Source organism: Protopterus annectens, chromosome 1.part1, assembly GCF_019279795.1.
Source record: "Protopterus annectens isolate FY-2018-M chromosome 1.part1, PAN1.0, whole genome shotgun sequence".
Lineage (NCBI taxonomy): Eukaryota > Metazoa > Chordata > Ceratodontiformes > Protopteridae > Protopterus > Protopterus annectens.
Window position 1 is genome coordinate 115133272 of NC_056726.1, and position 12091 is coordinate 115145362.

General features: G+C 45.2%; 1 protein-coding gene across 1 annotated transcript in view; it reads right to left on the reverse strand.

Annotated features, from left to right (window-relative positions):
• Positions 1-12091, reverse strand: part of LCA5 (lebercilin LCA5) — a 920045-nt gene that overhangs the window by 210147 nt on the left and 697807 nt on the right. The gene's annotated exons all lie outside the window — the stretch shown is intronic.

The following is a 12091-nucleotide window of genomic DNA, read 5'->3' on the forward strand; positions in this document are numbered from 1 at the left end:
TGTGTGTAGCTAATCAAGTATAAAAACTACAGTTGGCCACCATCTCTAGTTTTTACATAGGTCAGAAAAAGAAGTTATGTACCTACCATAACGTTCCATGTTAGTTGTCTTCATCTCGCCTTCCTTTTTGCGGTTTGGGTTCGGAGCCGATCCTCGGCTCCGGCTCGGACATCTTATATAGCTCGAGAGCTGTTTACTGGCTCGAGGCTACCCCTTATCCCAGAATGCCCAGCGTCAGCTACCCAGATCTCATTTGTGATAGCACACACTAGACATAAGTAGAGTAACCAGTTGCCTAAAAATTGGTTGTCCAATACACCTAAACAAAGAAAGAGTCATAAATTACCTGGCATGTGAAGTAAAAGATACTCAGCCAGTGAAAACAAAAGAAACTCCTCTCAATCCTCTAGGAAGGGGGAAGGAGGGAGGGAGGGACGCAAGAAGGAAGGCGAGATGAAGACAACTAACATGGAACGTTATGGTAGGTACAGAACTTCTTTAGGTTAAGTTGTCCATCTTGCCTTTGTTCTTGCTGTTTGGGACAACGTCCCTAGCACTTAAAATCCCGGGTGGCTCATTGGAACAGACTCTTCAGAACAGTAGAACCAAAGGAAGCTCGGCTCCTGGAGACCATATCTACCTTGTAATGAGAGATAAAAGTGTGAAGGTTTGCCCAAGTGGCAGCTGCACAGATTAAGTCTATGGGCAACCTAGACTGAAAGGCTACAGAGGTGGCTAATGCTCTAGTGGAATGACCTTTTGGTTTAGCTGGTAGCTCTTTATTTCGTAACTGATAAATAAAGGCAATAGTATCAGATAACCATCTGGATAAGGTCACCTTAGAAACTGGAAGGCCTTGTTTGTTGAAAGCATAAGAAATAAATAACTGGTCTGACTTTCTTAGTTCCTTAGTTCTATGGGGGTAAAAACGCAATTGTCTGTGCACATCCAATTGGTGGAGCTTGTATTCTGCCTTGTTGCTGTGATTAGGAAAGAAAACTGGGAGATCTATGGATTGATTTAAATTGCTCTCTGAGCAGACTTTAGGAATAAAGGATGGATTGGTCCTCAGAGAAACTCTGTCCTTGTGAAACATCAGGTAAAGAGGACGAACACAGAGTGCTTGAAGTTCTGAGACACATCTAGCTGAAGTGATAGCAACCAGAGAAAGTATCTTCGAAGAAAGAAATTTTAAGGAACATGATGCTGCTGCCGGTTCAAAGGGAGGCAAAATTAAAGAAGCTAAAACTAAATTGAGATCCCAAGGAGGAGGAAGATCTCTAACTGGGGGTCTAAGAAGAGATGTTCCTCTCATAAAGGCCTTGCAGAGCTTATGAGAAATTATGCTAGAATTAAACATACCGATATGAAAATTAGAAATGACAGCTAGTTGCACTCTAATGGTAGTGGAAGCCACACCAGACTGAAAGAGTTGTGCTAGAAATTCAAGAATTTCATGGACTTGGGCTGAGAAAGGATCCAAATTTCTAGATTCTGCCCAGTAAGAAAACCGTTTCCATTTACTAGCATACGTTTTCCTCGTAGTAGACATGCGAGGAAACAATAATATCACGGACTGCTGGGGAGATATTGGAAAGCCTGGCTAAGGTTGGAAGTGGAGTAACCAAGCTGTGAGCTGGAGAGTTTGAAGGGATTGGTGCAACCCGCCTGACTGATGAATCAGAAGATCTGGAACCAGGTCCAGAATCCACAGTTGATCCAGAAGGTAGAGGTGCAGGAACAGGAACCATATCTGTCGAGGCCAATATAGGGCAATGAGGATCATTTTGCAACCCAATGATTTTGCTTTCTGTAAGTCTTGGTATTAGGGAAAAAGCGTAAAGGAGTCCCATGAGGCCAATCGTGGACATGAGCATCTCTGGGTATATGACCTGGAAGAGGAAGTAGGGAGAAGTAGCTGCTGCATTTGTTGTTGAGAGGCGTGACAAATAGGTCGCAGCAAGGCTGTCCCCATTTGCGGTAGATAAGATCCGCAACTTCCTGATTCAGAGACCACGCGTGAGGCATGAGGATAGCTCTGCTGAGCCTGTCTGCTATGACGATGGATTTCCCAGGGATGTGCATTGCTATCAGAAAACATTGGGAGGAAATCGCCCATTGCCACAGTCTGAGTGCATCTCGACACAAGGGGTATGACCTGGTCCCGCCCTGTTTGTTGATGTACCACACCACCGACATGTTGCCTGTTTGGATTACAATGGTCCTGGAAGGAAGAGAGTCTTGAAGGGCTTGCAACGCTAGGAGCACAGCTCTCATTTTTAGGACATTGATATGCAGATGGTACTCATGAGGTTGCCAAGTGTCTTGGACTGTCCTGCCTAGATTATGCCCCCCCCCCCTATCAGGAAGGCGTCCGTGGTCACTGTGGCTACCGTAGGGGGTTGTATGAAAAGTCTGCCCTGAATTACTAGTGGGGAGACCATCCACCAAGAAAGGTGCCTTTTGCATGTTTCTGTGATCGGGATCATGTGAGACATGGGTAGTTCCTGGAAAGACCACTGCGTGAAAAGAAGCCACTGAAGGATTCTCATGTGGAAACGCGCTAATGGGACAAGACGCCTGACAGCTGCAATGGAGCCTAGAGCCTGGATGACATATCTGACTTGAATCCTTTTGCTCTGCATAAGAATTAACACTGGTTGACTAATAGTGGAAACTCTTTCCTGTGGTAATCTTGGAAACATTTCTTTTGTGTTTAATTCTGCTCCTATGTATGTGATAGACTGACAGGACAACAAAGCAGATTTTTTGAAATTTACTGTAATGCCTAGTTGAGTGCATGATGTGATTGTATAATCCTCTGCCTCTAAGAGTTGATGCCTGGTGGTAGCAGTCAGGAGCCAGTCGTCTAGATAGGGAAACACCTGGAATCCTTGACGCCTCAGGTGAGCCGTGACTACTGCCATACACTTGGTGAACACCCTGGGGGCTGAGGTGAGACCAAAGGGCAGAGCTCTGAACTGGTAATGACTGGCCCCTACCCAGAAGCAAAGAAATCTCCTGGAGCGTCTGTCCATCTTGATATGGTAGTACGCGTCCTGAAGATTTATTGAGCACATCCAATTGTCCTGACCCAGAAAAGGGAAAATGGACTGCAGTGTCACCATCTGGAACTTTCCTTTTTTTACAGATTTGTTCAATCTGCTGAGATCCAGTATTGGTCTCCAGTCCCCTGTCTTTTTTGGTACTAAAAAGAATCTTGAGCAAGTACCGGATCCTAGTTGGTCTGCGGGGACTTCTTGAATGGCTCTTTTTCTTAGTCTTGAAACTTCTGTGACTGCTTGATCCCTTAGATTGGGTGAGACATCTGGGACAAGCTTTTTTGATTCTATGGAGGACTGATTGAAGGAAATTTTGTAACCTCCGGATATAATGGATAGTACCCATCTGTCTCTTGTTATATTTTGCCAGGCTTTTGGGTACAGCGATAGTCTTCCCCTGACTGCCTCCACAGGTGAGCTGTCAGGCAACCCTTCAGGGATGCTGGAAGGGCTTGGCAGAGAAGGTTTCTCTGTCACCCTGGTTTTGTGGTCCCCCTCTGCCACGAGGGCGGCATCTGTTATTGTTGTTTCCCCCTCTGCCCCGGGGGGAAAAATCACCACATGTGTCAGGCAAGGGTCCCTGAATTTTCGGAACCACATTTTTTCGCTCTTCTGACCTTTCGGATAAGGTCTGGAAGGGGTGGAAAAACGGACTCCCACGGCAGAGAGAGTCTTGCCTTCCTGCCCACACCTGGTCAATGTGTCTTTCACCTGAGGCCCAAAGAGAAAGGAGCCATCAAAGGGAGTATTGGTGAAGGATGCTCGAAAGGGTTCTGCAAAATGGCACAGCCGCATCCAAGCATGTCTCCTGAGAGCCACACCTGTCCCTGCGGCTCTGCTTGCTCCATCGGCTGCATAGGAAATCAGCCTACTGGAGGAGTTGACTATGGAATTAAGAGTCACAAGCTGAGAAGCTACTTTGGCTGGTACTCCCTCAGCTGTAGGATCTTGAAAGGTATCTCCAAGCTCTTTCAGGAGATCCCTTTGAAGGCGTGTAAAATGGCATAGATAGTTCAGGGACCTCACTGAAAAGGTCGCTGAAGCAAACATCTGCTTTCCATATCTGTCCGTCGTCTGAGACTGTTTGGAGGATGAACAGATGAAGAGGTTTCTGCTAACTCTTTCTTGGTGGCTGCTGCTACCACCATGGCATCAACAGGCACACCTTTGGAGAGGAATTGTTTGTCCTGTGGGGGCTGTAATAAATTTGTTTGGTCTCCTTGAAGTAGGTTCCACAGAATCTGGAGCTGACCAAGCCTTTCGAGCCACTACAGACATGAGTGGATTGAAATGAGGAGATACCCAGGAGGTGGAAGGTCGGGAACCAAATGCGTCCAGGTATACAGACTCGTCCTTGGTACGGGCTAGGGAAGTCCACTCCCTCCTCTAAGTATTTCAAGGATGTCTGAAAAGGAAACGTCTTCAGAGGAGGACCTTGGGGACCCTTCCGATTCATCCATGTTTGTATCTGAGGTGACAGACTCAGGGGAGTCTATGTGTTTCCTCTTGCAGTTCTTCTTCTGGGGAGGCTCTTCTGAGTGATTAGGGGAGGCTTCAGAAGAAGAGGAATCACCCAATGGGGTATCCTGGGGCATAGGTTCCCTACACTTGGGGTCTGGAGGAGGAGTAGAGGTTGGAACAGACACCATGGCGGAGGAGCCAATGGAGCTGGCAGTAGAGCTGTTTCGGGGGACAGCATACTCCACATGACCCTGAAGGCGTCTTGACCTCTAAGCAGAGAAAGCTCTGGCTCCGAAGAAACAGGAGTCCTTCTCCACGTCGAGGGTGATGGCTCCGAGGCCGATGTTGGAGCCGAGCTCACCTGCGCCGAAGCTCCGAGGGGGAGAACGGGGTCGGACAAGGGTCTGATGCCACTCCCCCCCTCGGAGCCGACGAGAGAGCCCCGGCGCCCAGATCCCTCGATAGAAGGTACACTCGAGGTAATTGGAGCCGATGTCAGAACCGAAGGAGAGATGATGATCAGCGCCGACGGTTCTACTACTTGCGGATCTATGGTCTCCGGCTCCGAGCTAAATGTAGTCGGAAGAGGAACAGAAATAGAGATGGTTGGAGCAGATACCTGTTGAGGTGGGCTGGACAGTAATTTTGCCAGTGCCTGCAACCTACTTATTACTCTCTCCACATCATGATCCGATAAATCTAGAGGATCGAGAGGAGTGGGAAGAAAGATGGCTACGTTCACTCTGTAACAAGGGTGACTGAGGTGCCGAGTGGATGGACTCTTGTGGCTCCGAGATGGCTCTGAAATAGCAGATGGAGCCGACTGAGTATTTGCCTTTTCGGTGCCAGCCAGCACCAACATACTTGGTTGGTCAAGTAGTCGGCTCCGAAGGCGGAGCCGACAGCTTGACAGACTTAGGGGATTTCGCTGGCTGAGTACTTTTAGCCAGAGAATCCTGAGGCTTCAATAATCCCCGAAGGATTAATTTGTTTTTGCGCTCCTGCAGGACCCTTGGACTAAAAGCATAACATAGAGTCCTGCAGGTGAACAGTGCCCAAACAATATACACAACTAGTGTGCCCATCTGTCAGAGACATTTTCTGACAGCATGAGTCATACTTTTTGAAGCCACATACCTTGGTATCTTTAGACATATTCGTAACAACAACCACAACAACAATAAGAACATGCTATACTATAGAAACTAAGAAACAAACACACTTTTTTTTTTTTTTGACAGTTAAGGAACAGAAAGGAGAGCTTCTAATTTAAACGGCTATCCTAAGGGGGGGGGGGCTCTCTAATTTAAATGAGTTCAAGGGAAACAGAAGGCCTGCGAGTTATGGAGCGACGGCTAACAAAGCTACAACACACAAAAAAGTGATAAGGGATAAAGTAATGTATCTAGACAAAAACTTGATAAAAAAAACTTGACATTATAATAATGGAAAAAACTATACTAAGCCTGAGCCAGTAATGAAGCAACCTCTAATGAAGCAACCTCGAAGCTGAAGCGGCAAACAAGATCTGGGTAGCTGACGCTGGGCATTCTAGTATAAGTGGTAGCCTCGAGCCAGTAAACAGCTCTCGTGCTATAGAAGATGGCCGAGTCGGAGCAGAGGATCGACTCCGAACCCAAACAGCAAGAATGAAGGCGAGATGGACAATTTAACATCAACTCTTCTATAGCCTCACTGGGGATTTCTAAAGACTTTTTAAAGGGAAGTTTCCTACTTCGGCCTCCAATCAGAGATCCAGCTCCTCCATGGGATATTAATATCATGTTGTAAGCACTGATTCGGCCATCATTTGAGCCCAGCAGCATCACTGGATTTGAAATTCCTATCTTGGATAACAATTTTTCTGGTGGCTGTCACATCAGCTAAGCATACAACAGACATGCAAGCACTTTGTTGCAGACCTCCTTACTTGTTTTTTTTCCATAAAGGTAGGGTTTCACTAAGAACTAATGCTTCTTTCTTTCATAAGGTGGCATCTGAAGCTAATCTAAAAAATGAATAAATTTACTAGTCTTTTTTCCGCGATTTTCTAATAAAGATGAATACATGCTTTATACACTGGACTTTCATCAACAACTCAGGTGGGCTGTATCTTCACAGAACTAAGCTTTTCAGGAATGTGGCATTCTTAAAAAAACTGGGCAAGGTGGTGGCTAAGGTTAACTGATCTAGCTTGCACACAAATGTAAATGTAACATATGGGTGTATCCTTACAATTCAACCCTAAAGGTCATTCCAGAAGGGCTTTGGCCATGTCTACATCCTTTGCCAACAGACGTTCTATTATTATCTGTGCAGCTGCTGCTTGATTAACAATTCATACTCTTGCGTTACATTATAAACTAGATGAACAATCTAGATCGTATTCATCCTTTGGCTCCACCATTCATAGGAATGTCCTTCCTTGATACTACCTGGGACTATATGCTTGGGAATCTGTCCCACAGTTGAACTGGATGAAAACTGACAAGACTGGATACACAAGTTATATACTAAGATTTTAAAGACAGATCCATGTTGTCTGATTTTCATCCAGTTCAACATACCTTTCTCCTGCCCCCTGACAAATTGCCACTAATGACACTATAAGGACTGGTCAAGATAGATAGATTGGTACTAGGCTAGCTGCCCTTGTGGGCTATTTTAAGCCTAGCTAATTACCCCGTATGAGAATCAAACCCTGCACCTTTTGTCTATAAGGTTAACACCTTAACCATTATGCCAGCCTCCCATTCCTCATGAATCAGCAGTCATCACTGCCACTGCTCTATAACCATGTCATGACCATTTTCATACCACTTAGACAGGAGCTGGAATAAGACCTTTTTTCATTAGAATAAGTTATCTTGCTTGTGCTTTGATATATTATCCATTGGGGGCATTGGTTTAAAGCTGCAATGCTTCCACTCATTTAAACCACCTACAGCACAGGAAAGAACGAAAGGTGGGGGTGTCTCAGTTTACAACAAAAATGATGACATAATGGTGCACACTTTCTAACTCGACCTGGCCAAAGCATTTGACACAATGCACACCTCAAGACTGGTTAATCAGTACGATGCACTTAAGCTTCTCAGAGTCAAAATTACGAGGTTAGTAGGGTCTTTACAAAGGCCAGGTGCTTGAGCAGCTTTTCATGGCTGTCTGCCTTAGTCATCTAAGTATGGGTAAAATTAGAATATTTCTTTGTCTGAAAAAGGCAATGGCCGGAGCCAGACATTTTGTGAAAGCTCTGGGAGCAGTAAATAAGCCAAAGGGAAGCACAGAGAACTGAAAGTGTTGAGATTCTGTGGAGATATTTCCTGCATGATTCCCTGATAGGAATGAGGAGGTATGCCTCTTTTAGATCTAGGGTGGCTAGCCAAGTGTCCTTGGAGAGCATGGGTAACAGCTGCTGGAGGGTGAGCATTTTGAATTTTGAAGGTACTCAGAATGGATAGATCGAGGATGGGGTGCCAAGGTGCCCTCTTTTCTGGGCACCAGGAAAAGTCTGGAGTAGAAGCCTTGACCTATCTGTTATGCAGGAACGTGCTCTACTGCCCTCATAGAGAGCAGGGAAAAGATTTGCTTTTGTGCCTCTGCCCATTGATTTGGTGGTAGATCTAGGAACCCTTTTAGGGTTGGAAGGGTGTGGAAGGAAAATTTGTATCCCTGAGACACAATGTTCAGAACCCATTGGTCCTTGGTAATGGTGGCCCAGATGCTTAAGAGAAAGGAAAGTTGTCATCCTAGGGGAAAGAGCAGGTGGGCAGAGGGAGGGGGTGGCGGAGGTGAGTCATTGTGCATTCTTAACATAAGGGGGTGGCTTAGAACTCCCTGATTTTGAAGTGGAGGTAGTCCACTGCTTAGGTCTCTGCATTCCTGGGGCTGTTGTCTAGGGAGTCTGTTTCTACAGGGCCTAGGCTGGGCTGGTTTACTAGGAGCAGAAAGGACCAGTGTTTGGAGGGACGCCTGCTGAATTTAGGTGGCTGGACCTGCAAGAAATCCTTAACTGCTTGCATAGATTTTGCTTTTTCTTCCATCTTTTTTAAGACCTCTTCTGCCTTAGTGCCAAATAGGTTATCTTTGTGCAAGGGGCATCCAACAATTTGGATTTGACATGGTCTGGCAGGGGTTGCACCTTAAGCCATGCATGTCTTCTAATGATAGAGCCAGTGACTGTTGCCCTGCAAGAAGAGTCTAGGGTGTCAAAACCACAGTGCAAGGTGTGTTTAGTTACTTGACTTGCAGAATGCATTAACTCTTGTAAATCTTTAGATTCTGCCCAAGCTGGAAAGGAACACATTTTTTGTTTAAGGAGCTCCAAGGTATGTTGCTGAAATTTCAGCATATGGAACTGACAATTTAGTGTCCTGATAAAGAGTAGAGTAGCTGAGGTGTATACTTTTTTTTACCCTATCTGTCTAATGCTTGGGAATCTCTGTCTGAGGGGGTGGGATTAATGACCTCAGGGTCAGCTGTTGCATATCTGAAAAGATATTTGTGTGAGTCAGGGACACTATAGTACCTATCAGGTGTTCTGAGAGCAGGAGTAGGGTGTCAGGAGTCAAGCCTGGTTCGAGGAAAACATCCTCCACAACATCCAGGACTGGGGGGATGGCCAGGGGTCTGTGTTGTGGAAGATCTAGGAATTCCCTGAGTCTCTTTTTAGACTGAGGGTAGTCCTGACTCTCCCATTGGAAATGCTCCCTTAAAGTATTCACGGTTTCCTGAAAGGAAAAAAAATCCTCTGGGGGGGGGGGGGGTGCTGAAGGAATGGAATCATCTGCATCAGAATCCTCATAAGTGGAGAGGGTTTGCATGACTTCATACTCAGATGCGTCAGATTCATCTGACTCTTGTTCAGACAAAACTAGAGAGGACATATCTCTCTTTTCCTTTTGGAGGGGGTAGCTTGGCTTCCCCTGATCAGCATGACAAGGTCTTCCGCCAGTTTAAGCATCTGAGACTGAGGCATGGTAGCAGGTGCCTCAGAGTGGGTCATCGGTTTATTGGGTGTGGTTTGTACCCTGGGCCTAAGAAAATCAGTTGTTTTTGAAAGAACAGTAGTCGTGAAAGAAGACGTTGGTTTGTGTTGAGATTTGGTAGTGCGATAGACTTCCTTGGAAGCCGGTGCCTGCTCAGCGGCTCCGGACCCATCCAAGGTAGAGACGACCACAGGATCCTTAGTCGAAGAAGAGTTTTGCAGCATATCGGACTCCGAAAGGGTCTCGGTTGTGGCCTACAAATCAACTGAAGCAGGCATCAGGGGCTGTGAAAGCGCCTCACTGAATACTGGAGAACTGACTGGCTTAGCGGAAGTGTCGTTGGTAGGATTGGACCTGTGCAGTCTGTCTCTGTCTATCTTTATGTTTTTTCAGTAGATCTGCTGTTGGATGGCTTACCAAAGCCATATCAGAATTCGAGGACTCTAAAAGAAAATATCTGGCTACAATAAGGGCCCGACAATGGATAGTTCTGACGTTGAACAAAGCACAGAAGCAACAACGGGGGATGTCGTGGTCTGGGCCTAAACAAGTGATGCAGTAAGAGTGGAAGTCTTGGTGTGGTATTTGCTTTCCACAGGCGAGACAATTATTACATTTTTTTTACATCATTTAGTGCAAGAAAAAAGGATCCCCAACGGGGTACTTGGCTTTAGAAGACTTCTTTCAATTCGGTAGAAGAAAACTCAGGCAGCGGCCGACTGGCACTCGTGCAAACTGCTTCTGCTTCAGGCTCCATGGCAAGAAAGACTGATGTAATGGCATCGGCTGCCTTACTTTATACTACTGATGACCTGACGTGAGTCCAAGCGACAGCAACCAATGCAGAAATACTAAGTCTCTGGTATTCGGGCCGGCCGAGGGCTACGCTGGCAGGGATAACCTAAAATGTAATGACTGCAACAGTGAAACATGAACATCATGGACGGGTAAAGAGGGTGGGATATTGAGGCAGACAGAGAGGAATAACAAGGATCTAACTTTAAGGTAAGTACTTAACTTTTGTATTCTATGTTGTCCTCTCAGTCCACCTTGACAGTTGGGACAGTGTCCTCAGCTACTGACATTTTCAGCTGGCATTATGACAGGATGTTTCTAAGGATGGCGGAACTAAAGTTTGCTTTGGATCCGGAATGGAGATCTAGTTTAAAAAGTTAGGCAAAAGTATACATGACAGAAAAAATTTCTGCTGCACAGATATTATTCAAGGAAGAGTGTTTGAAGAAGGCAGTGGAAGTGGAAAGTGATCTAACGGAATGGTTTGATAGGGAGAAGCAATCTTTGTAAGTTATAAATAAAAGCAATCTGGACAAAAATATTTAGAGACCTATGATCCCAATTTGGTTTTGGAATAAGATATAAATAGCTGATCATCTTTTAGTATGATCTTTGTGCAGTGTAAGTAAAATGAGAGTTCCCTGTGGCCAAGGTATGGCAAGGTGTATTCACCATTGTTGAAATACTCAGGAAAAAAGATAGCCAAGTTGTATGGCTTGCTTCAAGGCAGACTCTGTTGCTGCCTTAGGCACAAATGTAGGAATAGGTTTAAGAAAGACTCTTGTCTTTAAGGAGTATCAAGTAAACCAGTTTGAATGACAAAACCTGAAATTCAGATATTCATCTGACTGAGGTTGCTGCCACTAAAACATTTTTCAGGAAAGAAACAATCTACAGAAGAAGTAGGCTCAAAAGGAGGCTATCCAAGAGATTACAAGATCAAGGTAATATCCCAAAGTGGAATTGAATCTTTACTAGGTTTTCTCAAGATAAAGGTGCCCTTTAGCAATGCTTTTGAGACTTTTAGAAATGCTACTGAGTCATTTGTGTCTATATGGAAGTCTTACATGGCAAACAGCTAAACTTTAATAGCTGAATAGGTGGCTCCACACAGAAAGACACATCAGAAAATCCAGAATAGAAGACAAGGAGGCAGAGAAAGAGTCAAGCCCACGTTCAACTGCCCATATGAAAAACTTCTGCCATTTGCTATTGTAAAACTTTCTGGTTTAAGGTTTCTGAGCCAGAAAGTGTACTGCACTCTAGAAGGTAGGAAAGATCTTTGGCCATCACTGGAATTGGAGACATGAGTTTAGTTTGAGGGACTTGACATCTTGGTGAGCTTTGCTGGATAGGTAAGAAAACATATCTGGAAGAGGATTCAGGACCCACGAAGGTTGTAGATGATGATGCCATAAGAAGAGAAACCAAAACTGTTGAGGCAAGAATGGGACGATGAGGATTACTTTTACCATACACATGGAAGCGTTCTGTAGAAACCTTACCAGTGGAACTGAAGGGAGATCATAAAGGAGACCAGGTGGCCAAGTATGGAAAAAAGTGACCCTTGGTGACTGTCCTTGCTGAGGAATGAGCGCAAAATAGTTTCTACATTTCCACTGGTTAGGAGAATGCAGAGAGATTTCAGAATGACTGGCCCCAGAGGTTGGAAATTTTCATCGTTACTGACTTGTTGAGGGACCATACAAGAGCCATGCAAATGCAGTGACTAAACCTGTCTATCAGAGTTTTGGCGGAACCTTGTATGTATGCTGAAATGGGAAA